We start from the raw sequence: 5,360 nt of genomic DNA on the forward strand, positions 1-5,360 counted from the left end.
ACTCACCTACGGGTGTGAATATCATATGTGATCTAATGAAATAATATTTTATGAAATATATGGCCAGAGTGTGAGATGTACATTAGGGAAAAAGTTCTCTATTTGTGCATGCCATGACACTATGAATATTTCATGATTGTGTCACATAGTTATCGAATTTGATATGCAACCCTCGATAAACCAATGTTTGCAAATTCGATCGGGATATATGAGATGAAGGGACCGTACTGTACGTTAATCATACGACTGGTTCTTGCAGGCACTATCAGTGATACCTAAGGAATCATGGGGCGATGCTACTATATGCTCTTACCATGATTCGATGGGTTTAATCAGAAAATGATTTCTAAAATTATCATGATAAAATGTTGGTGCATGGAATATGACAAATTAGGATCCTAAGCTCGAATAAAGGAAAATATCATGGATCACAATGAGTTGCAAACTCACGGCTAGGAGTATCCTTGAACCATTGAGGGTCACACAAGAACTGAATCGTTTGTTTCCGTTGAGATATTAAATTAAATGAGTTGACTTTATATACATTATTAGAGAATAAATTCAAGAAGTTGGATTTATATAAATGTATGATATAATAAATTCAATCCTTGAATTTATGATAATTAAAATTTGGAGAGAATAAATTCAAGGAGTTTAATTTATAAAATTAGAGAATTTAAATTATTAAACTCAAAGGTTTGAGTTTATTAAATATTAAAATAAATGTAGTACGTAATATGTTTAATGGATTTGTAGGAGTACAAGTCCGACATACTAAATAATTAAAGTTCTTAATGGACTTTAATATAATTAATTAAATTAGTTGGACTAGTTTAATTAATTAACAAAGCCCATTAAATTTAATTAAAGAACCTAAATCCAAAATTATGGAAACAAGGTAAAGGGTTTTTGTATTAAGGAATGAGGCCATAGCTTCTCAAATTTTCGAAAATCCTCTCTAATTTTCTCTCAAAAATTCGGCCAACTCCAAGACAACAAGTTCTTGAGCCTTCTTTTGATTTTTGTTCTCGTACGTTAAAAGCTCTTCAAAATTTCTAGTGCAATTTTGAAGATGAACAAATATTCTAGTCGTAGACCAGATTAAGAGATTCGAATAAAGGATATTTTGAAGAAATTTTGTAGGGAAATGCATCATGAGCTACATCCGCTAATATCAGAGTAGTTGGTGCCAATTGATAATTCACTAAAAGTATATTACAAACGCCCTATGTATGTTCTTTTTATTTAAACCAGACAAGTGTCCAAATATTATTTTGAAAACTAAAATTTTTAAACTTCCGCTGCGATTTAGACACGAGAAAAGTGATTACTCAACATAAACGAACTGAATCTAGCCGAATATAAAAGAAATTTAAAGACTGAATTTGACTTGAATTAGTTACATTCGACTTCAATTAGAATCTCGAAAATTTAATATTATTGGCTTAAATTCTGTTTGAATCAAGATTCGAGTTCGACTTGAAATATTCGAACATATTTGTTAGTTACTAAAAAATAAATGCTCAAAATACAGTTATTTAATAGATAACTATATTATTTTAATAAAATATTAAAGTTAGCAAAGCACCGAGAAAAAAATGGACTTGAATTCGGCTCGGAAAAAAATTCATACATGTTAGAGTTCACTTCGAATTCAATAATTTCGAATACAAATCAAATTCAGGTCTTCTGATTCTACTGTTGTTTAACCAAAGACAATTTTCAACATTTATCCAAATGACACAATCGATTTTTATTTTTAAAAATATGGACTTTGTTGTGAAAAAGTAAAAATTTATGGTAAAAAGTAAAAATCTCAAACTCTCAAAATTTACCAAACTACACACTTTATAATATTTTTATCTCTACTCAATTGTGATTTTCTTCACAAATGAGAGATCTATTTATAGGAAATCTTTACAAATAATCCAAAAATAAAATTCATCATTATCTACATCATCACACACTAATTTTCAATATTTACAACTCTTATTTTCAACAATCAAATATTCAATACACACATTTTAAATATTATTTTTCAACACTCCTCCTTGTGATGATGATCATAATTATTGTCTTCATTACGTGTTTTTATACTGCCTCGTTAAAAATCTTATTAGGAAAAACCCATTGGGATAAAAACCATAGTAAGGGAAAAAGAGTGCAGTCACGTAAACTCCCCCTCATGTTGACACGAACAATTCTTCACAAATTTCGTAGATTGCGCATCCCAATATTATATATGTGCTTTCTGAATATTGTCATAGAAAGTGCCTTTGTGAAGTAATCTGATGAGTTTTCACTTGATTGAATGTGACGAACATCAATACATTTATTCTTCTCAAGCTCCTTGGTGAATGCGAAGAACTTAGGAGGAATATGTTTAGTTCTGTCACTTTTTATATATCCTTCTTTCATTTGAGCAACACATGCAGCATTATCTTCATATAGTATCACATGCTTCTCGTCGAATGATGATCTGCATGAGATTTGGATATGTTGGGTCATTGATTTTAACCACACACATTCACGACTTGCTTCATGTAGTGCAATAATCTCGGCATGATTTGATGAAGTTGTTACGAGCGTTTGTTTCTGTGAACGCCAAGAAATTGCAGTGCCTCCACAAGTAAATACATATCCAGTTTGGGAACGTGCCTTGTGTGGATCAGATAAGTATCTAGCATCGGCATAACCAATTATATTTGGATTAGCATCTTTTGAATACAAAAGTCCCAAGTCTGTCGTTCCTCGTAGATAACGGAATATATGTTTAATTCTGTTCCAGTGTCTCTTAGTTGGATATGTGCTAAATCTTGCGAACAAATTTATGGCAAAAGATATATCAGGCCTTGTACAATTTGTAAGATACATAAGGGCACCGATAGCAATTAGATATGGTACTTCTGGACCAAGAATATCTTCATCATCTTCACATAGACGGAATGGATCTTTTTCTATGTTTAATGATCTAAAAACCATTGGAGTACTTAAAGGATATGATTTATCCATATTAAAACGTTTAAGGATATTTTCTGTATAATTTGTCTGGTGAAGAAACATTTCGCATTCTTTTTGTTCAATTTGTAAACCCAGACAATACTTGGTTTTTCCAAGATCCTTCATTTCAAATTCTTCCTTCAAGTATGACACAACTTCTTGAATTTCTTTATTCGTTCCAATGATGTTTAAATCATCAACATATACAACAATAATTACGCATCCGGATGTTGTTTTCTTAATGAAAACACAAGGGCATATTGAATTATTTACATATCCCTTTTTCATCAAGTGATCACTTAGTCGATTATACCACATTCGACCGGATTGCTTCAACCCATATAATGATCTTTGTAATTTCACAGAATAACATTCTCTGGGTTTTGAACTTTGTGCTTCAGGAATCTTAAATCCTTCAGGGATTTTCATATATATATATTAGTATCAAGTGATCCATATAAGTAAGCTGTAACAACATCCATAAGACGCATTTCTAAATTTTCAGATAATGCCAAGCTAATCAAATACCGAAACATAATTGCATCCATCACGGGAGAATACGTTTCTTCATAATCAATTTCAGGGCTTTTAGAAAAACCTTGTGCAACAAGTCGAGCTTTATATCTTACTATTTCATTTTTCTCATTTCGCTTTCGAATAAAAACCCATTTGTATCCAACAGGTTTTACACCTTCAGGTGTAAGGACTATAGATCCAAAAACATTACGTTTATTTAGCGAATCCAATTCAACCTGGATAGCTTCTTTCCATTTTATCCAATCCTGCCGATTTTTACATTCACCAAAAGATTTTGGTTCATGATCTTCATTATCATTTATGATGTCGATTGCCACATTATAAGAAAATATATCATCAATTTCTTCTATATCTTTTCGGTTCCATATTTTTCCAGTATTAATGTAATTGATAGAGATTTCATGATTCTCGTTAGTTTGTGGTTCTGACAGAACATTTTCATCATCATGTGTTTCTTCAGGAACATCATTCTCTATTTTGTGATCATCATATGTTTCTTCAGGAACATCATTCTTTATTTTGTGGTCATCGCGTTTCTCTATGAATTTTCTTTTTCGAAGATTTTTATCCTTGGAACCTACTGGCCTTCCACGCTTCAGGCGTTTAATGACATCATGAGTATCTTCAATTTGTTTCTTTGGAATTTCAATTCGAGCAGGAGCATTTGTAGCATGTATATATGATTTAGTTACCCCTTTTGTGTCTGCAAATGCATCTGGTATTTGATTTGCTATTCTTTGCAAGTGTACAATTTGTTGTACATCTTTTTCACATTGTTTTGTTTTTGGATCCAGATGTAACAATGATGATACATACCATGTAATTTCTTTTTCGGTATGTTTCTGTTCTCCCCCTAACATTGGGAAGATTTCCTCATTAAAATGACAATCAGCAAAACGTGTTGTGAACACGTCGCCTGTCTGAGGTTCAAGATATCGAATGATTGATGGACTATCATAACCGATATAAATTCCAACCTTTCTTTGAGGTCCCATTTTCTTTCGTTGCTGTGGTGCAATAGGCACATACACCATACATCCAAAAATTCTCAGATGAGAAATGTCTGGTTCTTTACCAAATGCAAGCTGCAATGGGAAGTATTTATGATATGCACTTGGTCTGATGCGAATTAATGAAGCAGCATGTAAAATTGCATGTCCCCATATAGAAATAGGGAGCTTTGTTTTCATAATCATTGGTCTAGCAATCATTTACAGACGTTTAATCAATGATTCAGCCAATCCATTCTGTGTATGTACATGAGCAACATGATGCTCAACAATGATTCCCATAGACATACAATAATCATTGAAAGTCTGGGAAGTAAATTCAGCAGCATTATCAAGTCTAATTTTCTTGATTGTATAATCGGGAAATTGATTCCTCAATTTTATTATTTGAGTAAGTAATCTTGCAAATGCAACATTTCGAGTTGACAATAAACATACATGTGACCATCTGCTGGAAGCATCAATCAATACCATAAAGTATCTGAATGGTCCACATGGTGGATGAATTGGTCCACAAATATCACCCTGAATACGTTCAAGAAACATTGGTGATTCATTTTGGGATTTAACTGGTGATGGTCTTATAATAAGTTTTCCAAGAGAACATGCTTTACATTGAGACTTATTATTCTGAAAGATCTTCTGGCTTTCAGTGGATGACCATGTCTATTTTCTATGATTCTTCGCATCATTGTTGAACCAGGATGTCCCAATCGGTCATGCCAATTTGCTAATATTGAAGAATTATCAACTGTTATGTTTGATTCAATGAGACTTATATGTGTATAATGCAATCCAGTAGGGAGCATTGAT

The sequence above is a fragment of the Primulina eburnea genome, chromosome 10 (assembly GCF_022965805.1).
Source record: "Primulina eburnea isolate SZY01 chromosome 10, ASM2296580v1, whole genome shotgun sequence".
NCBI classification, from domain to species: domain Eukaryota; kingdom Viridiplantae; phylum Streptophyta; class Magnoliopsida; order Lamiales; family Gesneriaceae; genus Primulina; species Primulina eburnea.